The sequence below is a fragment of the Marmota monax genome, unplaced genomic scaffold (genome assembly GCF_021218885.2).
Source record: "Marmota monax isolate L192 unplaced genomic scaffold, Marmota_monax_Labrador192_F-V1.1 WCK01_AAM20220418_F8-fsc00246, whole genome shotgun sequence".
NCBI lineage: Eukaryota > Metazoa > Chordata > Mammalia > Rodentia > Sciuridae > Marmota > Marmota monax.
The window spans coordinates 1,755,139-1,779,303 of NW_026694838.1; the positions used below are offsets into that span (position 1 = coordinate 1,755,139).

Genomic DNA, 24,165 nt, shown 5'->3' on the forward strand with positions numbered 1-24,165 from the left:
AAGGTAAAAAACAATAGTACTTTGATATAGTCTCCAGGGTGGTAGCAATGACATGAGAAAATCACTATATAGAGGTATGAGAAAAATTCTAACTAGTGACAATTAGATATCTAATAGTAGCTCAGAGGATTATCCCATAATATGTGATGCTGAGATCCCAAATCTGGTCTGAGATGATCCTATGAGCTTTTCATTCTACCGTTATCAAGTGTCCAGGAGAGGCCTTATATTGGTTCATATTTAGGAGACACTAAGAATGGCAGCATGGTAGGTAAAAGGGACACTTCCTCTATTCAGAGATGATTTTTCAGAATATACATTATAATAATTATATATATATATAATTATTATAATATATATTATAATATTATAATATATATTATAATATTATAATACATAAATGAATATATTTGGGAAACTATTTCTTAAAGATTCATATAGGAAACATTTTAAACTTTGTGGCTCAAGGAGTCTGTGTAGCTTTGTAGTCATAGACAATATGTAAATGAAAGGGTGTGGCTGTCTTTCAATACAACTTTATTTACAAAACAGGCAGGAATTCTGATTTGGCTTTCAGGTTATAGTTTGTTGACCTCTGATTTTGCCTATAAATAATGTACTACCTATGAACTAGACCCCTCTTCAGATTCCAGATTGTGCATATAAGCCAGGCACAATGTTCTGTATATTGTAAATCTATTTCGGATTACATAAAATTACCTGATGCAATGCAAATGGTATGTAAATGGTAGTTACACTATATTGTTCAGGGAATAATGACAAAAGTGTCTACACATGTTCAGCATAGACACATTTTTTGAACACTTTTGATTCACAATTGCTTCAATCTGAAGATAATACAGGGCCATTTATTATTTTATACTTCACCTTGTGCTTACATTCATTTCAAACAAAATTAACATTTAAAGACCTTAAAAAAGGATAAAACTGAATACATGTAGAATTATTTTAAGTATCAGTAACAGAGATAACTCTATTTTATCAAAATTCTAAAAATAATTAATTAAAAATTATTTTATGATCTGTTTTTATTGATGTTAAAGAACCAGTTTTAGTATTTATTTTTGTGTGAATTCTCTAGTTCTTCTGTCTAAATTCTGATAGACTGGTTTTATCTATCATGTGTTATCTCAGGGATTTTAGTTCTTCAGTATGTTACAGCATTTATTATACTGTATTACAAGTGTTTCTTTATGGGTGTCCCTTATTAAGAAGTTTCAAGGTTCTTTTGGCTGAGCACAATATCTTATCCATTTATCATTTACTTTTTTTAATTTAATAATGTTTATCAGATACCAACTATGTGTAAGTCCTATTATAAGTAATGAGAAGATATTGGTGAATAACATAGGGCTTGTGTTTTCTCTCACACAGAAAAAGTACCAAACAAGGGAATAAATATTTGAATTCAAATTTAATAACTTATGAGAAAACTAAAACCTTGAAAATGAGAAGGAGAAAGCCAAAGTCATTAGAATACATAGGCTACTTCAAATTGGTGATACTTGAGGATACTTTTGGATTTGATTTTTGATAAAGATATAGTCAAACAGAGAACTGGATTAAAGCAATCTATACCTTCCAACCCCCCAAATGTTTTGTAAATAAAAAGTGTGAGAGTCCAGAGATTGAAATGATTTGGACAAGCTGTAGGAAAGGAAAAAGGACTCTATGTCTACAGTGTAGGTGGTGAGTTGATCAAATGGCAGGAGATAAATAACTCCAGCATTAGAAGATAACTCGTGGCAGATGGTTGTTTAAAAAAAAAAAACTCCAAAAAAAAAAATCTGTCTCAGGTTCATCTAAGACCTTGCCACTTCCTTCATCAAGAGCTGATGTGTATGATCCTCTGCTTGAACCTATGTAGGTATGAAGATATACGGAAAATCTGTACATTCTGCATAACTTTGCTATTTAATCTGCTCTAAAATAAATTGTATATTTAAAACATCAAATGTTTTAAACATCAAAACATAAAAATAAAATGATAAATATTCAAATATGAGTACTCTTAAAAAGCATAGCTAGAGGTCGGGCGTGGTAGCACACACCTGTACTCCCAGTGGCTCAGGAGGCTGAGGTAGCAGAACCAAGAGTTCAAAGCCAGCATCAGCAAATGTGAGGCACTAAGCAACTCAGTGAGACCCTGTCTCTAAATAAAACATAGAATAGGGGTGGGGCTGGGGCTCAGTGGTCAAGTGCCCCTGAGTTCAATCCCTGATACTCCACCAAAAAAAAAAAAAAGCATGACTAAAATTAGTGTCTTTGGGTTTGCATGACCTTATTTTGCTAGAAGAAAATGTTGTGACTTGTTTGGATTTTCTTCTGTGATTCTGTTATTATCATGAAATGATCAATGTTCTCAATAACTGTCTTGAGTCACAGAGTAAGGCTAACAGAACACACAAAGTTACATATTCTGCAAGATTCTCTCAGGATGCTCAACCCTGAACCTCAGCATCCCAAGATGAGGAACCTGAAGTCACATGTAAATTCAAGTCAGAAGGAGTTGAAGCTCCGTGCTCTGAACTCTTGCTGTGTTGGGAGATAGGTGTGCAGCAACTGGACAACTGGAACAAATGACAGGCCATTGCTATCATATCTTAATCTGTGCCTGGGTTAGATAATATCCTTATTAAGTCAACATTGATGTTGATGGAATCACAGAAGAAAATCCAAACAAGCTGAAATTACAAAAACCTATTCCTCTGGCTAAATCAGGTCATACCATCCCAGTGACACTTATCCATGCCATGATTTTAAAAAGTATTTCTTTTTAAACATGTATCATTTCATTTATTATTTCAAATATAGTTAGAGTGAATTTAGTATATGTTTGCCTATGTGCAGCCATTGTCAATGGACTGCCTAATTTCTTTCTTAGGAATTTAATGATTGTTGCATAAAAGTGCTATTGTGTTTTCTTGGCTTGTGTGTGTGTGTGTGTGTGTGTGTGTGCGCTGCTGGGCATTGAACCCAGGGCCTTGTGCATGCAAGACAAGTACTCTACCAGCTGAGCTATATCCCTAGCCTGCTACTACATTTTTATATTGATTTTGTATCCTGCAACTTTATAGAATTTATCTGTTTAAACACCTTTTTGATGGACTAGTTGGATTTTTCTATGTATTAAATATGTAATTTTCAAATATGGATAATTTAACTTTTTCCTTTCCACTTTGGATTAAGTGCTTTGCATTTGGTATAGAGAAACTCAAAAGTATAGTCTGTGATTTCTTCATTTTTGATTGATATCAGCATGTCTTTGATTATCTAAATAGTCTAGACTAAAGTGGTTTATGAAGGTAGTTTGTAGTGGGCATAGGCTTTCCAAGGTGAATGTCCAAAATTGAGCCCTATTGGCAATGAGGCTTGTGGTATCTACTTCCATGTCTCAGTGGTGTGGGATGTGTAGAGGAATGTCCCCAGACCCTTTGGGGCAAGCACAGGTGATGCCCAAGGTTGTGGTGTCAGCAACCATTTCCCTAAGCCCTGGGACATAAAGGGGACTTTCTGAAGGACTCTCAGGTTGAATGCAGGGATGTCTGGGCCTATAGAACAAGTAAGCACAATTCTAGAGTGACAATATGGAATTATTTCTCTTCAGGACCTATGAGATGAGCAGAGGTTATGCTGGGATCTGTGGCATTAGTAACAGTGGATTCAATGTTGTGGAACTTAAAGAGGGGACCTACCTTCCCTACATTCCATGGAATGATTGCAGTTTGTGCTGAGGCTAATAGTGTTGTTAGCCTCATTCAAAGCTGTAGACCTAAATAATATCTTCTCCAGGTCCCACAGGATACACACAAGTGGCACTAGGGCTTTCTGTACCAGCAGCTCTGGTCTCAAGTCTGTAGGCTGAGGAGGAGACCTTTCCTAGTTCCTCTGTTGCATATGCAGTTAGCATTTGGGCTTGAGTTACTGGTAATCAAAGGATACCTGGAAAAATAGGAAGTTGAGGATACCTTCTCTAGGTCCTGTGCTGAAATACAGGTGGTCTTTGAGATTGTGGCTTTTGTTGCTGTGATCCTGAAGCCATAGGGCATGCAAAGAATGCCCCTAAGACATATAATAAAAGTGCTAGTGGAGACTAGGCTTGTGGCATTGGTAGCCAAAGTCCTGGAGTTGCAGGGTATGGACAGGACCTTCCCCTGTTCCTCACAGACAAGCTTAGAGCATATCAGGTCTCTTTGCACCAGCAGTTCAGAGCTTTGCAATCTCAAACCTGGGGCTCAGAAGGAGACTTTCCCTAGTTCCAGCCTAGTGAGTATAGGTGGTGTCAGGGATTGGGGCTGCTGGTAGCTGTATTCCTGGAACTGCAAAACAGCAGGGACCTTTTCCAGCTCCCAATGATAAGGCACAGGTGAAGCCTGGACTTTGCACTATTAGCTGCAGTCTCAAGGCCTTGGACTAGCCAGGAGACTTCCCTATTCCTGCAGGGTAAACAGGGGTGGGACTTGGTTTTGTGGCTGTGGTAGCCACTAGTCTTGAAGCTGCAGGATGATGAAGAGGCTGCTTTCTGCTCTGCGTGGTAAACACCTGACTAAAGTTTCCGGCAGCTTCTCGGGGCCAAGTGCCAACCCCTAAGGTAAAGTGGCATCTAGCAATGGCTGCTGCAGTAACTTGAACTCTGGGAGTTGCGGGGGGTGCAAAGTGAATTCCTTCTTTGGAGCAGTGCATTCACTTTTCCACCAGCCAGTTCTCTGAACTGGATTTGAGGCCTGTGAAGACTGGTTTTCTTGCTTCTAGGACTGTCAGTCCTCTGCTGTGATTTGGGTGTCTGGCCCTGTCCCACTTACTCTTTCACCGCAGTGTGGGTTCCTCCTTCATCAAGCTGGGTTGAAGTTATAATTTGGTTTGTTCTTTCCTCTGGACTGCCTTTCTGACTTGCAGCACTGTTGAGGGTTCCCATCACTTCCTTGCTGACTTCAAGGGTACTCACACAGTCAGTTTCCTCATAACACAGCTTGCCCTTCTTATCTTGGTTCTTCTCTATGACAGAGCGCCACACAAAGTATCTCTATTCTGCATCCTTGGAAACAGTAAATCTGTCATTTTTTAAAATTTATTTTTCTTCTTAGAAACATATCTGAATCGTTTCTAGTTGTTACAAATACTACTTCCATGGTCACTGTTTTGTTTTTGTTTGTTTTTGGATGAATCCATGTAGGCATTTCACTGAGCACACACCTACAAATCAAACTGATGTGTTAGATGTCATGCACACATCCAGATTTAGCAGATACTTCAAAAGAGTTTCTCAAAAAATTAACTCTACAATCCAAACAGCAGTCTACTGGCATTTGAGCTTCATCAAATTACTTATTATTTATTCATCTTTACATTTTTGCTCTTCTTGTTGTGGTATTTGTTATTTTAATTTATATTTCCCTGGTAACAAGTAGAGCGGAAGAAGTTTTTATTTAGTTGAACATTTGGCTACCCTCTTTTTTGAAGTATCTATTGAAGACAATCATCAATTTCTTATAATCTTATCAGTTGTATTCTTACTGTTTTTTATAAGATTTTTAAAGTGTAGTCTATATGCAATTCTATTCTTTGAAAACCCCAAAGTTTTGTTTCCTCTGACACTAAGACAATTTCTAAATTTAATGCAATATATTTTTAATTTTTTTCTTTATAGATAGTACTTTTGCCCAATTTTAAAAAAAAAAAAAACTGATGATTTCTACATATTGTAGCTTTTCGTATTATCCTTTCTTTTAAATATCCCACTATATTTGATGAATAAAATGTCTTCTCTTATACTGTGAAAGAAAGAATCAGAATATGTTAATTATAACAGGGCTTTGGCCTGTATCCAATCTGCATATCTCTGTACCAAATTTCCCAAATATCTCCTTTTCACTAATAAAATATCTTAAAGGTATTTCTGCCAAATTTAAAAAGCAGGAGATCTCTTATTTCATGTTTAAAGTTGGATTGAATTTTCTGATAGCCTAAAAATGCAAAAAAAAAAAAAAAATAATGAAATGGGCCAATGCTGTACCTGTCCTTTGTTTCTCAGCTCTGTGTTGCCAAAGATGGACTACAAACTCCAAACTTGTCTGTATAGAAAGGAGAGTTGAGAAATGAAAGCTCAACATCATTCCTCAAGGTTCTGGGAGTGTCCACATGCTTCCTGGTTGCTTCATCCTCACCATGGCTTAGGGCTGGGGTGGTGGCTCTGTGGTAGAGCCCTTGCCTAAACTGTGTGAGAAACTGGGTTTGATTCTCAGCACCTCATACAAATAAATAAAAATAAAAGCCATTGGCAACTAACAAAAAAGGAATCCAGCTTTTAAATGACCTATTGTATCCAAGTGTGAGTGTTAGAGAAATTAAGTTCTACTCGTCTTCTGGATGACATGCACAGAAAGATCCACACAGAACCTTTGCCTGGTCACTCAACAAACTCCTTATCATTTTCCTACACCTCAGACTGAGTGATTTTGACTTCCATTTGTTCCAGACCAAAGACTTTAAGGCCAGAAGCAAATGTCTTTTAAATTTCATCTGATTAATGTCCCTCCACAGCATATTTGTCACTTCCAAAGACTCCACATGTTGTTCTACAAGGCAAACCTACCCTGAGCTCGTCTGTGGAAGAAATGAGGCATGTTGAATAAGTACTATTGCATTTTAATATCACTAAACTTCAGTAGTCCTCACTGCTGGGAGTTAAACATTAAATTTCTGAAGCAGAGACATGAACTAAAATTTTCCCTCATTTCTTTTCCCTGGGTTCACTAAGTAAGGTAATGACAAGGATGCATTGATTTGGCCAGTAATGTGTCCAGCCATGTAGAATGAACCCTGTTTAGCCAAGTTTTCATATAATTCCCACGAGAAACAAGATTAAATTTCTAATTTGGTGATGATCTGAAAAGAGTCAACCTACCACTTCCCCCCACCCCTTAGCATTTCAAGGTCTCACTTTAACCTTCTCAACCAAATATATTTTATAAGATCTTAAGCTTAAAAACTCTTCCTAACTTACAAGTTATGTTTTCTCCTTCATGAATGATCTTTGACCTTGAAATGAAAATGGAAGCTACTCATTCATCTTTAAACACCATAAAGACTTATCACTGTAAAATGTATTTTCATTGCATGATATTATTTCAGTATGATCTATTAAAGTGTCATGAGAAAGGCAGGAAATAAGAATCAATCCCCTGGAACTATTAAAACATCTATTCTTTTCAGGCTCAGGTATTAAATATCTCTTCTTTGAAAAGAGAACAACACATCATTTTCTATTGATATTACCAAATGCTCAGGCTCTCAATGAAAGAGAAGAACCCTATAGAACAGCTCTCTTAGAGACAGATTGCCAGGTTACACATGTGACCAATATATGCCATTTTCTATTTTCAAGTAGCTACATTAAATAAAGCAAAATAAAGAAAAGAATGGATAAAATTAACTTGAATAATGCAAATATATTAAAATATTATTTTAATAAGTAATCAATATAAACTATTAATAAAATATTTATATTTTTGATACAGAGTCTTTGAAATTCAGTGCAGGTTATAAATTGCTGGCTCATTTGAACTATTCACATTTCAAGCATACAATATCCACATGTGGCTGGTGGCACCATGACGAACAATGTGGCTTGCATTTACTTTCCATGATAGAAACCCTGGGGAAAAAAACTAATCCTTTATATCTGTTTTCAATTTCTTCTAGAAGATCTCCTTCTGCTTTCCTTTTTTTTCTTTAGGTGCTGAATCATACACCAAGCTGATTCTTGTTTTATTTTCCTTCAAGCTGATAAAATACATGACTGGAATTACAAATTTTTTTTGTAGCAAGGGATGAATTCCAGGACACACAATGAATTGCTAATAATCTAATATGGTTTTGCTTCAAAGTTATTTTTAATGGTAATTTTTGTTTTCTGCCTGATGTGAAAGCCATATCTAACACTGGCAAATTATGTAAACTGTGAACTCAGGCAAATTATTTTGACTCTCTAAATGTTATAGTTTGTAACTGGATTGTCCCCACCACAGGCCCATAGCAATGGAGCCCAGTTGACCAAGAACTAAAATCTCTGAAACTGTGAACAAAAATAAATCTTTCCTCCTTTAAGTTGTTTTTCTCAGGTATTTTGTCACAATGTTAGAAAACTCATTAGCAGGCTAAATTATATGAATCTTCTTCCTAGTATGAAGAAATAAAACGTTTTCACAGGAATCCTCTGAGAATTTCATGATATCATGCTTTTGTAGTTAGTACATGTGGTACTAACTTATGAACATGTATAGACATGCTTGTTTTATAAGTATTTTTCATTAACTAGATAATGCAAGAGCTTTCTTTGACTTTTTCATTGACCATTATAAGAAGAAACGATACAAATTCTACACCAATTTATAGATATGAAAAACACTGTTGCCTTTTCAGAAGCATAATTCAGGTCACATAATACATATATAAGTGACCTCACATTACATTTAGAATGTAACTCAAACTCTTTAAAAGGCCCTACACATCAGAACTTATACCTTAAATCCATTTTACTCGCTCCTATTCTATAGAGATATCAATCCATACAGGATTTCCTTTTTCCCTGGGACATCTCCATGCTTGTTCCTTTACCTTGACTATATTGGTCCCTCTAATCATTCTGCACTTACTTCAAATGTCAACTCTTCAGATAATTTTTTTTCTTTCCCAAGGTACCCAAATAAGTCAGACCAAATAAAAATCTGAGGTATTCTCTCCTTCATCCCATCATTCTCTATTCTCTTTTCTTTTTTATTCCCATTCTTTGTCTGAAGTTGTCTAGTTTATTTGTAGGTCTATTTAAAAATTTATTTTCGGGGCTGGGGATGTGGCTCAAGCGGTAGCGCACTCGCCTGGCATGCGTGGGGCCCGGGTTGGATCCTCATCACCACATGCAAACAAAGATGCTGTGTCCGATGAAAATTAAAAAATAAATATTGAAAAATTCTCTCTCTCTCTTATTTTTCTCCCTCACCAAAAAAATACTAATGCATTAGGAGAAAGACCTAATCTATTCTATTCAACACTGAATCCTCATACTTATGAGTGTACCAGGCACATAGTACTTGTTCTACAAAATTTTGTTGAATAATTAATAAATGCCTTACAGAAGAAATACTGTTGACCCACGTGGTCTTATTTCCAGATACCATAATGGGTCACCCATCATGAGGTGAGGATATTCAATCAGTGAAAGATCTAGTAAGCACAGAGTTAGTAGCTGGATTCAGCTGTTTCTTCTAGACAGGAAAGAGATTAAAAACCCTAGGGCTCCAATGGCCAACTTAGCTCTTTACTTCCTTTAAATGCTCTCTCCTTCCCTCTTTAAGGGGAATCAGCTGCTCTGGAGGTATTTGCTCTAAATGAGAATTCAGTTGCAGAGAGAAGGAGTAGACAGCATAATATAGTGGAAGCAGAAAAACCAGATTCTAATGGATCTAGGTTTGAGACAGGAGTCCTTGAGCAAATAGCATCAGTGATATTTGGCTTACTGTTTTGCTATAATGATGAAATTATATTAAATGTGCCTATTACTCATTAGACCTTCAGCAGAAGCAAATTTTTGTTTTGTTTTATTACTTTCTGACTCCTTTTGCTCTGATTCTAGTGGTTTGACCAGAAAATTGTGTCTCAAAGTATTTAGATAAGGGTGGTAGGAAATTTTAGGTAATAGAATCATCCATACAATCTATCTTACCTTAAACCTAGCAAATCCTAACATAAAAATATAACTCTACTTAATTTTTTATGAACCTTTTTGCACATGAATCTCCTTTTTGATCTGTCTGTAGATAAAGAGTAACTTTGGCCAAAAGAGAATTTGGACATTCCATAGCTGTCTTTCAAAATGAAATTATAATTCACTAACACTCATTTATACTAGTAATTTTCAGTAGCTATTTCTTAATGAAAAGGAAAAACCATTACATTAAAAGTGTATCATGGGGCTGGGGTTGTGGCTCAGTGGTACAGCACTTGCCTAGCACATGCGAGGCCCTGGGTTTGATCCTCAGCACCACATAAAAAAATTAAAAAAATAAAGGTATTGACAACTACAACTAAAAAAATAAAATAAAAAAGTATACCATAAGTGAGGGAAAGAGAAAGAACTGGGAATTGAAATGGAGAAAACTGTGACATGCTTTTACGAATTTGTCAAAATGAACCCTACTATTTTGTATAACTATAATGCTCTAACAAAAATAGTTAAATAAATAAATAAAATTATACCATTAAATTTACAACTACATAAATACATATCATTACTACGCAAAAATAAAGGGGGAAAAAGAACTTTGGCAAAGAATACTGTGAAAATTGCCTTTTTAAAGAAGCATAGGAAATAATAAACTTTGTGGCCACTGCAGGAGAATCACATGACTCTATGTATTTCTCACATACAGAAGAAACTCTCTTGTCAGAATTTCTCTTCAGAATCTCTCTTGTCAAAAGAAAACACTCTCTTAGTTATCCACAGCCCTCCAGATATGGCTTGGGAAGTGAAGGGATGGTACAATAGTTTATCATTTTGAGAGGCAATATAGTAAAAACTTCTCTTGGGACTAGAAAGTCTCTATTTTTCCTCTTTTTTTCCTGAGTTGTATCTGCTAAGGCATTCATGAGGTGTTAGCAACAATGCCAGGAGACAGATTAGCTAACGGGTTATATAAAAAAGCTCCTTTTCCTTTGGCATCTGTAAATTGAGGTAGAAAACTGATCATTCAAGCAGTCATTTCAATCACATGAAAGAACAGGTTAGAAGGATAAACAATGATTAATGAGAACACTATCAGCCAAGAAAGTAAAGGTTCCTGTTTTAATATGAAATTGCTGGAAACTTGGAAAAAAACCCAAAATACATCCATTAAGGGGAAACAAAGGACATTCTGTCAGTGCATATAAAGTTGCTAGGAATTATTAAAAAATAGCCCCAAAGGTATGCTCTTCTAAAGCTGTGCATAAAGGACAATGATGTATTTCATGAAATATTTACTAAAATAACATTTTAGGAAAATAATACATTAAAATTATTTTTCTCCTTTTATGTAGTTCAAGCAATCAAGCTGATTACCCTTTCTCTTCCAAGCCAGTGTTCTAGCATCCTGTGGACTTAACTGAAGGCTTTATATGCAATGTCAGAATCAAGGACAAGATATTCAGTCTACATTCAGTTAAAGTTCTTAGGTTCCTAGAGAATAGGATAAAAATCTTTGCCAGCTACTTCTCTGACAGGGGATTAATATCCAGAATATATAAAAAGCTCAAAAAGCTTAACACTGAAAAAAAATCAAAACTACACTAGTTAGAAGGGCAATGAATAAGAATACTAATAATAAAAATGCTGATGAGGATGTGGGAAAAGGGTATGCTCACACATTGTTGGTAGGACTGCAAATTAGTACAACCACTCTGGAAAACAGTATGGAGATTTCTCAAAAAACTAGGAATTGGAAACATCATATGACCCAGCTACTCAACTCCTTGTTATTTATCAAAAAGAAATAAAATCAGCATACCATAGTGATATAGTCACATCAGTGCTTATAACAGCACAATTCACAAGAGTCGAATTATAGGACCAGCCCAGATGCCCATCAATAAATAAATGGATTAAGAAAATGTGACACACACACACACACACACACACACCAGAATGAAATGAAATTTTTGCATTTGCTATTAAAGGTATGGAAATGGAGAACATCAACGGAAAGTGAAATAAGTCAGAAAATCAAGGGTCAAATATTCTGTCATTTGCAGAAGCTGGAGTAGAATCAAGGACAAAATAGGGGCTGGGGATTGGATATCATAAAGATAAAGGGAAGATCTGGAGTAGAAGAAGGATATGGAGAGGGAGGAAAAGGGTTAGGAAAAGTGAGGAAATGCAGAATGAAAAATTAACAAAATTATGCTATGTGCATGTGCAAATATACCCACAGTGAATTCCACCCATATGTATCAAAAGTAAATAAATAAGCCAGTGAAGAGAAGATCAGTGAAGGAAGAACAGGGGAGGGAGGAGGAGACTGAAAAGGGAGGCACCTGGAGCTGAAATGGAATAAATCAAATTCATTGCATGTATGATATTGTCAAAATGAACCCAACTCCTGAGTATAATACTCTAATTAAAAAAAAAGTTCTTAGTCCCCTGCTACAGGAAAATTCATTGATTCATGCCTTTCCATTATTTTAAACAACAAAAAATATTTGGAAGGTAGTGATAGTTTAATCAATTTTTGCAACACTCTCTAGCGGCCTTTTCTCGGGAGCAATGCAGCACAGTGGTTAAGCCCACAGGGGTGAGGGTCACACAAAATGAAACTGTAATCTCTGCTTTCTTGTGGAAGCCAGGGTGATCGTGAGGGAAAATGAATCAAGTCTCCAGTTGTTTCAATATACATGAGGATTACAAAAGAACCTAATTTGAAGTTGAAAGAATTAAAAAGATCATGTGTATGAGGTAGGAAGGTCAATACCTGGCATATGGAGAATATTCCATAAATTGTAGTTTTACAAAAGAAAAAAAAAGAATTATTGATATACAGCAAGTATGCAGAGAAGTACAAGAAATATATATTTATAGCTTGATGAATTTTGTCACAACCCATTCAAAAATAATCCTGTCCTTGCTCATATCATTATATCTCTCCTTGAAACGTATAAAATGACTTATAGATTATGTCTATTTTTTTTCCTGGCTTCTTTCAGGGATGACTGTGCTTATGATATTTGCTCATATTGTTTTTTAAATTGCAATAGTATTTTAACTCTGTTTTTAGAATCTTTCTATGTGAGTACCACCAGTTTATTATCAATTCTCCTATTAATGGATACTTTTATTCTGTGTTCAAAATTCTCATGAGAAATGGTAGGCTTTCAAAAGTATGAAGTGAAAAAGAGACTGATCTTCCTCATGTCTTGTCTGGTTGCCTTTCCCATTCTCTTCTCACTGTCCTTGCACCAACATAAACTCTTTTCTGCTTTTCTTTTTGCCTCTATGATTGTGTGTTCTGATTTATTTTGGAGACTTCTGTCTTGAGCCTTCTCCCTATAATGAACCTTATAGCTGAAAAATAGTTGGGGGTTCTGTTTGAATGGAATCTGATAATAGTATTTTAAAGACCGCATGATCAATATTTTACAGATGAAGAAACTGAGCTGCGTTTGGTTGGTTCACTTAGGTTTGTCCATTTAGTTAGGTTAGTTCACTGGACCAGGTTCCAGAACTAGTAAGACACAATTCCTTTATTTATCTATTTATTGTTAGGTGGTGCTGAGGATAGAACCCAGTGCCTCCAAGGTGCTAGGCAAGCACTCTACCAGTGAGCTATACCACCAGCTTTTTATTAAAAAAAATAATAATAATAATAATTTTATCTGTGTTCTGCGAAACAATGGGCATATATTGTTCTGAATTATAATTAAATAAACCTAACACCAAAATCTTATGACCAAAATCTCCCCCTTTTAAACCACCCATTAAATTATTAGTTTGTTTTATCAATTTGGAAAAGACAGGTATAGAAATTTTGGGTTGTAACAAATTTCAGTGTTCATTCCCAATGGATAAAAGAAAACTATAACCTTTTCCAATGGCCCACTCTAATTTTTTGTGAGCTAATATTTAACACACTGTTAACTTATGACTGTGATTGATGGCTGTTCTCTTACTCTCTTTCCCAAAGGAAAACTGAACTAACATTTGTATTAAGAGTTAGTGACCAAGGTAACTGCTGATGATTTGAGTTACTACAGTAAGTATAATTTGTTGATGATGTCAGATGTGGTGGCCCATGCCTGTAATCCCAGAGTCTTGGGAGACTGAGGCAGGAAGATCATGAGTTCAAAGCCAGCCTCAGAAAAAGAGAGGTGCTAAGCAACTCAGTGAGACCTTGTCTCTAAATAAAATACAGAGCAGGCTGGGGATGTGGCTCAGTGGTCAAGTGCCCCTGAGTTCAAGCCCTAATACATTAAAAAAAAAAAAAAAGATGATGACAATTTGAAAACAAAGCAGCATTGGTAATAGCTTAGGACTAGAATCAGAATGGTATTTACATAGAATCCTTACATGCATAATTGTTGTAGCCCAATGATTTTGGTTGGAATAATTATTCTTAAAATAATTTAATATAGTGAATAGCATACATAACTCACTGGTTTAGGCAAATATGTACATCATTTCTGACTATCCTTAGTGTACTTTCTGGCTAGACTAATGCTCATCTAGGTTATATATTTTTCTCTAGTTATAGTTAATTTATAATAATTTTTAGATGGAAATGACACCTATCATAATCAAACTCATCTCTTATCTATAGAGCAGGTACTCTTTACGTACTGGTTTTCTTTCTTTTTTGCCCATAAAATGACAGTAGGATGATTCAAATGTCATGGTCAACTTGTTGAATTTGAGATCCAAATTCTGGAATCCCAGCAACCCCATTTACTAGCGCAAAAGATTAGAAAAGTCTGCATATATATAATAATGAGTCAGTCTTTATGGTAGTTGCTCATAAACAGAATTCCAAAGCTCTTTGAGAAATTAGGGATGAAACAAAACAGTCCAGAAAAATCTGGAGCAGAACATGAAGAACAATGAATGGTCCTCAAATTCCAGAGAAAATCATCAAAGTTACTCAAACTGTGATAAAAGAAAAATTCTGGAGACAAGAATTAAGCAAAGTTAATTATTGGAACTAATGTTCTTTCCTAGGTCCGTCATTCAGGAACTAGGGTAAGATGACAAATATGAAAGTCACTGCCCTTAACTTGTCCACCCCTCTAGGGATAAACAGTGGCAGTATTTCAGGGTACTTCAGGGGCACTTTTTACCACTGGTTTTAGATATTCCCTTGCCAAAATGTGTCTTTTTTTTTTTCAAGCACTCACTCATTTAAAGACTTTGTCATCTGTCACTATGGTAGGGTTTTCACCAGCTTTGTCCCAGGTGACATACATGAAGGTGAGAAACATTTGATGACTTTAAGAGCTTTGGCTTCCAGAACTAAGTAGGAGTCCAAGGCAAGCCCCTGAACTGCAGTATTTTTGGTTAAAGTTGCAGAATACACTATGCTACATGAACATAATGTATTTCTGGAGGAACCTACAAGGCTACCCTAAACTCATGAGGATCACAGGTGGAAGTCCTGACTACCGGAGACGAAGTTAGTCCTGTTTAATCCAACCAGCTATTTTGATCATTTTCATACCTCATTCTTCCTCATGGTGTCCTCCTCATTCCGTCCACCACTTTTTCCTCACTGTCTCATTGTCCATGGTATATCATACAGCTGCACTCCATGATATCCCATCACTGATGGCTGTCTGTTTCTGTTACTTAGTAATGAATTCACTAAGCTAGGCACTAGGCATAGACTGCATGGGAAAGGGATACACAATCCATCTTAAAACGGTCTTCCCATACAGATTAACACAAAAATCATTAGGGATCCACAAGCTGTGCATTTCCTCCCATCTACCCTGGATCTACATGAGTAATCCCTTCCAAAGATGTAACCTCACTCCAGGGTCACTCAGGTCCACATCTAAAGATTCTGGCTGACTTTCTAAAATGCAAAAAAGCAATGGTTATCAGATTTTTAAAATATCCCTTTTCCTGAATCACTTGGAATATGGACTCTCTTTTTATTGATGAAACATTCAGAGATTCAACCCAAATCCAAGTTCAATTTTCTTGTCTTTAGCTTTGAATTGACAGTGACCTGGGTGCTACTTGAATATAGTAAAGAGATTTTTATTTCCATGGGAAAAAATGTATTTATTATATCATACCTTTAGCATCTCTGCATTTGGATTCTATAGGAGTTCTAAAGGACATGTATAAATGTTATATTCCTAAATTCCCAAGAAAACAAGGAAGTTTGATTTCTACTCTTTTAAATATGCTAAGTTAAGGAAGTATTTTTACAGAAACAATACAGATACCTTGAAAAAAATCCAAGATTACCAAACTTAGAAAAATCATTGGCAAATGAATTCAGCTTAAAAATTTGACTTGTTTGACCCAGTGTTGCACAACTGAAATCCCAGTGGCTTTGGAGGCTGAGGAGGAGGATTGCAAGTTTAAAATCAGCCTCACCAACTTATTGAGGCTGTAAGAAAGTTGAGGAGATGTTGGCCTCAAAATAAAAAGTAAAAATAAAAAATGGCTGGGATGTGGCTTAGTTGTTAAGCATCCTTGGGTTCAATCTCTGGTATCAAAAAAAATTTTTTTTGGTTTAGTAAACCGCTATTTATTCTCCTTTTTATTGGCATTGAACATAAGCTGACTTTAAAAAATTCTATTTGTACATGTTTTTTGAAAGGCTTTCTCATAAAATTTGTTTAAAAAGTTCTAGTTAATGTTGAGGATCATAAGAAGTGAAGTCTCTATAGACATTGACATGAATGGATAAAGAAATGTGGTATATATACACAAATATATATGCATATATATATATATATGAATTTTATTCAGCCACAAAGTAAAATAAAATTATATTTTGCAGGAAGTTGAATTGAACTAGATACCATCATGTTAAGCTAAATAAGTTAACTCAGAAAGTCAAGGATTATATGTTTTCTCTCATTTGTGCTAGATACAGAGAACAAAGGGGGAGAAAGGTGGGAGTGGATCTCATAAAAATCAAAGAGAGATCAGTAGAGGAAAGGGACCAAGAGATGAGAGGCTGGGAGGGAAGGAGGAACTACAGGTGAGTGAGATTAGCCAAATTGTATAGTTATATTTTGTGCATGTATGAATATATAACAACAAATTCCAAATCAGTATGTACAACTATAATGCACCAATTTAAAAAAGGGGAAAAATCATTAAGCAAAAAAAAAAAAAAAAAAGGTGAGTTTGTGTGTAATTAAATTGAATTATTATTCTGAAAAAATTATTAATTAATTATGCTTTACAGTATATAAGGTTGAATATATTTCCCAAACTCTTCAGGTAGTTTATAGGTTTGAGCTAATAATATTCAATTCATTGATCATTGATACTCATTAGATGCCTGTATCATTTTAAATTAAGAAAAGTATATTGAAACATTCTATTGTAATAAATATTCTTTAAAGTAAGAATGTAATATTGATCATTAAGCACTATTTTAAGTTTTTAACCTTTATTTCCTATTTTTATTTGCTACAGAGAGACATCTTTGGGTCTGTTATGAAATATATTGTGTGTGTCTTTGTAGGATATCCATTATCAGACATCATATAAGGGCTGTTAGTAGCTGTGGGAAGTTGTAATATTATGTATTTATGAGCTTTCCAATCGAAAATGGAGTGACAAGGCTGTTCTTAATTATTCACATCCTCCCGTTCCTTGAATAAAATAATCATAAATAGGGTTGGGGTATTTTTGTTGTTCTTCTTTAAATATCTTTCCACTCTTTTAACTTATTGTGGATTTCAAAGTATTTTTTGAGCATAGTTATAATTAGTGTTAAGTACCATATTGAAAATTGAAACTGACAAATTTATTAGTTATAGATTCATTTGAAGAGATGAATGAATTAAAACAGTCTGGGTTTATTTGTATTTTATCATTTTGATGGTGTCTTACTAAGTTGCCAAGGTTGGCTTTGAATTTGTAATCCTCCTGCCGTGGCCTCCAGAGTAGCTGGGATTATAGGTACATGCCATCACACTCAACTTGAAAAATGTATTCTATGAATGCATTGTATGTTAATAACACTCCAGTAATAACTTAAATTAGTTTTGAGTTTCAGACATGCAGAGATTTGTCTTAAGTTTTTTCCCCTAGGATATGAAAAAAAAAAAAAGAGACAAAACCAGGAAATTAATTTTATTTGACCATAATTTATTATGAGTCTGAAAAAGCTACAAAATGCATTAAAATATCAACAAATTTGCTCGATTTTAATGGGCCATATTTCTTATTTGTTTGTATGCTATTTACTGCAGCAACCTATAACAGGAAGGGTCATTCTCTTGTGTAAAATGCTTAGACAGCAAAGATTTTGTGTCTTTCTGAAATAATTTTTTAGTTTATTTGTTCTTTTTCTTAATTTGTTCTTTTTAGTTATACGTGACATTGGAGTCTATTTTGACATATTTATACAAACATGAAATATATTTTATTCTTATTAGGATTCCAGTCTTATGGATGTACTTGATGTTGAGATTCACTGTGGTGTATTCACACATGTAAATAGGAAAGTTATGTCAGATGAAATCTTCTTTGCTTTATATGAACTTCATTATGTGTCTAATTATTTAAAAAAGCAAAGATTTCTCAATTATAAAAGTGCCGCAGTCCGGCTGCAGCAAAATAACCAGGGGGTGACGAACAACTTGTGTACATTGATACAGCAGGAGTGGGAGCCGTTTATTGTAGGAAAGGAGGGGTATATATACATTCCACACAGCTTATCTTAATTAACATAAACTAGATACAGCAGTCAACCAATAAGGAATCTCCACACTTAATGGCTCGCTGGCGTTACTTCACAAACCACTCCCTCTGGCAAAATGCCAGGCGCCATCTTGACTTGTTTACAGACCCTAATATAAAAGAGCTGAAATATTTATAATTATGTTACCTTCTATGTTTGTTGTATTGTCACCTTTAAATGTGTAGCCAATTATAATTTACTAGGTATTTATTTAAATGAAATTTTCAACATTTGATTTTTGGCTTTCCAAATTCAAGTATTTAATGAAATATACAATAAATAAAAATTTCAGGTAACTCTTACACTTAAACTATCTTTAAAATTTATCAGAAATACCCTGAAAATCACAAAGATTAATTTTTTGCCTTATACAAATAAAAGTTGAAGAAATAATGTTTAGCTATATTACTATTTGTGTTTCATTGGAAAAGTTATTAGGTCTCTATAGGTTTAATTTGTGTTGTTTAAATGTTATTAAGATAACTATTATAGAGATGGCATATTTCATGGGAGTTCTCCAGTTACTAGTCAATACTGTGGCTTTCTATATATTTTAACCCAAGAAATACTGAGGTAGATATTAAGAAATAGTTCTGTCGTGACTTCCTAAATTTCTGAATCCTGATGGTAACTGGTCCTGTGATATTAGGCACCAGCGGTATAGTGTTACTAGTCACAAATCCACTTATCATTTTTATGTTAACATGGCCATAATCTCACTTTTAAGAATTTTTATCTTGCATCTCTAGGATTATGATTTCCAACTGATTTGCATCAACATTAACAATGGAATTGGGGTTTTTGCTTGTTTTATTTTTGTTTGTTTGAGAGAGAGAGAGAGAGAGAGAGAGAGAGAGAGAGAATTTCTTGATATTTATTTTTCAGTTTTCGGTGGGCACAACATCTTTATTTTAATTTTATGTGGTGCTGAGGATCGAACCCAGCGCCCCTCGCATACCAGGCAAGTGCATTACCGCTTGAGCCACATCCCTAGCCCTGTTTGTTTGTTTTTAAAAAATGTAGATATTTATGGTTTACTTCAGACTCACTGAGTTTCTTGATAGAAATTATGTGATTTATATGCTCTTTCTATATACTTATTAAAAATGTGTATATACATAGTTGCTAAAATTATCATATACCTAAAATGTTTCCTTTTAACATTATTTACATTTATAAAATAGATTTAATGTCCAAAATATTCTCTGAAAATATGCTTAATTATTATGTTCATAGACATTTTGTCACATCTCTTTTGGATGCCCCTTATTATCTTTTTATTTCACATGCCACAGCATCAATCTAATTTCCTTGTCAGTGGAATTATTGTTGTCATAAACTCTCATTGGGATTTCACTTTTGCAAACTATCAATAATGAATTAGCCACAGCCATTTTAAACCTGTCTTCTCTGGGCAACGTTTGTTCAACTCTGATACTCCCTTGAATGCTCTATGATTGACGGCAGGTCAGAGAGCTTTTTGTACTCAAGAGCTGTCACAGAGCCCTGTGGAAAAAACTGAATCAGGTATCTCCAACAATTTTTACTTTAAAGAATAGATTTTGGAGAGCAAGGTTTTGATTTCTGATGGAGTCACTTAGATGACTTAAACATCAGGTAGGGCCACTGAGTAAGAATCTTCTCTAGTTGAAAGGCAGAAAGGTTCAGAAAACTGCTAACCTCATACCTAGAAAGCAAGAATTATGTAGGACAGAATGAATTCATGAGGGATGATTGGAGACTTATTTTTATATTACTGACATTTTAATGTGTATTAAATATGTAATTTAATCTATGTGCCTATATATGTATTAAGCACATACATAGCCTTCATTATATATTATATATACAACACTCAATTGTTGCTATTGTGCTATTTTTAAACCAACATAGTACTCATGCATCAAAACATACAGTACCTCATAAATATGTAAAATTATATCTGTAAATCAAGATAAATAAAAATAGCAATTTAATAATTTAATAGATGGCTCTGTTAAGCTGAAGTTCGAAACCTAGATCATATGTTACAATAATATTATACACACACGTATGTATACACACATGTGTGGTATATGTGTAAGTAGACACACCCATACATATACCTCCCCACCATGTAATCTCTGCATTTAACAGAATCAGATTACTGACGTTTTCATTAACATTGCAAGCTGTAGAAATCAAGCTCTCTATCCATCACGTGATCATTTCAGTTTCTAAATTTAATGAGTCAGCTGCTTTGTACTGAACCCTTTTCATCCCTATGATGATGTTTTACCTGAGTTGACAGGTTTTTTTTTTTCCCTCCCATATTCTCTTGTAATAAAACTTTTCCATAGACATGTCTCCCTGTCTCCCAAGAAACTTAGGCTTCAAATGCCCTCCTGCTCCCTTGATCTCCTCAGATCTTTCCATTTGGCAAGTTTCTTCCACACATATCATCTCTGGCATTGTCATTTATGGTGTTTGGGTTTCAGATCAGTCAGACACAGCTGAATTCTATTCCCAGTTCTGCCACTTACCGGCTATGTAAATCGATGCATGGTTTCTTCTATATTTAATTTTTTAAAATCTACATTATGGAGGTAAAAATCTTTAATATGTGCACATAAATCATACATGCACACATACACACTCATGCACATACAGACAGGCATGATGGAGAGATGCCTGAAATAAAGGGATAAGGAGGAAAATAGAGCAGTATCAGTCATTGGTTAGAAATAAAAGATGAAGCTACTATAGTTGAAGCAGTGTGATATTAAAATGTGGTTAGAGAGGGAAATAAATGAAATAAAAATGAGTTCAGAAATCTACTCAAACATCCACAAGTATCAACTATTTGATTCAAAAGTAACTTCAAATAATTGAGGGGAAAAACCCATAGTAAACATACACTGATGAGAAAAATGAGTAGCTCAACATTGGATTTTTATAATGATGAGAACTCAGAGGCTGAGATGTTGTTCTGAAACACCTCAGAACTTACTTCACTTCCCCAGGTGCAAATGGGAGTCAACTGATTTGGGACTTGATCGGTGAAACTGGGTGTTTCTCTAATTTTTATAAAATTCTTTTGGACTGATAATAAAAGATTGATAATAGAAGAGGGCTTGAGTTTTTCAATAACTCAACTTTCCAGGTTCTGCAGTCCCTGATGAGGGAACAAATCACCTAAAGCAGCATAGACATTATTCAAGAGTCTGAGGGGCAAGGGAAGCCCCCATGAGAAGCGCCATATCTGCTCCAGAACAGGAGGGAATCCCTTTGGCAATACTGTGTGGATATTTCTGATAACATGATGTTCTTTCCATTAATGTATGGTTCACCTGTAAAGCTGAGTAATTTGTCTCTGTAGCACCAGACTAGTTTTCTACCTCATCACTTCTATGAGAAATAATATTAATATCAATTACTTATATATGAAGAAAATCATTAAACCATTGGATAATTTTTTCTTATAAGAATCTCAGAGAAGAAAATATTTTCTAGGTATGGTTCAAAAACTATTTTTAAAGGGATTGATGAACTGAAATGCATGGGAAAATCATTTATCTATTTAGAAAGAAGATAAATATACACATGCACAAAAACACATACACTTACATATACCAAAATTGTCCAAAGGTACTAGAATAATAGAGAGAAAGTATTTTCCATCAAATAGAATAGACTATTTTATTAATATTCAAAAAGCTCACAAAATAAATAAATAATTACAAAATACTCAGTAGGAAATAAAGTACATGACAGGACTGGGGTTGTGACTCAGTGGTAGAGTGTTTGTCTTGCACTTGTAAGGCCCTGGGCTCGATCCTCAACACCACATATAAATAAAAAAAAAATAAATAAAGGTATTGTGTCCATCTACAACTAAAAAAAATAGATTAAAAAATAAAGAAAAGAAACTACATGAAAAAAAAAATCATTTCAAGGAAAAGTAATATAAGCAACTTCATGGCCTTTGAAAAATGTGAGTTTTAATCAGAATGTAAGAAGTTCAAATTAAAACCACAATTTCCTACATGGACATGCTTCCAATAATCTGAAGACCTCCTACAAGGCCCCTCTTCCTAAAGATTCACAGTATTTACATTTAGCTCCACCCTGGAGTGCTATTCAATTACATTTGCCTTCAATAGTCAAACTATAACACCTGTGTCCTATGCAATTGTTTTCTAGGTGAGCATTTGCAAGTCTCTTAGACAAAGAATCAAGGAAAATGGCTTGTTTGGGAGGTGATGCCCAGAAAGCACTGGTAGGGGTTAGGGAAATGAGACAGAGAAGGGAAGTACATACATTGTTACCCACGTCACTGGATCTTGGTCCCCACTGGTTTAATCTGGGAGTCAGTGTTGCAGGTGCAGGGCAGAGTCATCCCATAGAAGGGATCACTGGCTGAGGTCTGCTCCCCCAAATTCTTAATTTTCTGGTCCTTTTTGACTGCCAGGGTTCATGGCAGAGAGAATCCTGGGAGTGGGAAGCCAGAGCAGATGTGAATAACAGTCCTGACACTGAGGAGGAAGACTGGGGAGCTTCAGGTTGGCTTCATCACCACTCCCCAGGGCTTGAGGTATCCAGTGTGCCCTCTCTCTACTGCCCTCATTGGGCCACTGCTTATTACTGCAGGCTACTCAGGAATTTCAGAGGGGTCTTGTTTAGAAAGACAGCTTTTCATGGGCTGTACACATGACTCACTGACTGCCAGATGATCCAGAGGGACTGACATCCAGGGATTTGACATCACAATGCATACTTCCCTTCTCCGCTGCACTCCTCTATCCTCTACCATAGAAGAGAGGGTGAACCTCAGGCACACCTGGTGTTGGGTTCACCCAGCTTCTAGAAAGATGCTTACTTCTTTACTCTGGAGCTGAAGTTGGAAAGATTTTGCCCCTGTTGCCTCCATCTGCCATTATTTAACCACAGGGAGAGACCCTCTCTGGGAATGGGCCAGCACAGTGAAAGACAGCTGAGTTAAAGAGAGAGGAATTAGGTCCTGAGCATCATTTGGGGATTGGGACCCTTTTTGAGGCAGGTCTAAGGCCAAGTTCGACCGCTCAATTACAGATCCTCCTGAAGTATATTACCTGAAGTGAAGTGTTAGATGCTGAATCCATTTGTTTCCTAAATAATTACTATGCAAGAAGTAATGTTAACAATCTAGTGAAGGTATTTTCAGCAATAGGCAGATCTTTAACAACCAGAACTGAGTGTGACTTTAGGAAAGTTTCTTAAATATTAATGTCTTGGTTTTCTCAATACTAGACTACATGCACTGTATGTACTGAAGAGGGGAGCCATGAGGGTTAAATAAGCTAATAAAGATACAGTGTTTTGCACATATCTTAGTACTGTGATTTTCCATGAAGTCTGGTGCTATGTCTAGTATCAACATTTTTAATCACAATAAATCCATCACTAACTATACCATCTGCACATAATAAGCTGAGAACAAATGAATGTTATATTCATTGACAGAGGAAAGAAGGTAGATTGATCTCTAAAGTATTTAACAACCACAAGAATACCAGTATCATCAATATTTGCTAGACAATCATAAACAACAAGTATAGCCCTATATATGTACTAAATATGAAATAGGATGAACATGGAAACAAATATTAAAATTCAAATTATATGCAAATGGTTCCTTATCCATAGAATACACCACTGCACACAATTATAAAGC

General features: G+C 35.2%; 1 long non-coding RNA gene across 1 annotated transcript in view; it reads left to right on the forward strand.

The window, feature by feature from the left end:
• Positions 1-4,505: 4,505 nt before the first annotated feature.
• The window catches only part of LOC124080352 (uncharacterized), a 39,305-nt gene continuing 19,645 nt past the window's right edge, over positions 4,506-24,165 (forward strand). Inside the window, exon 1 of the long non-coding RNA XR_006847664.2 lies at positions 4,506-4,612. This is a non-coding gene — a long non-coding RNA (uncharacterized LOC124080352). The remainder of the gene's footprint in view (positions 4,613-24,165) is intronic.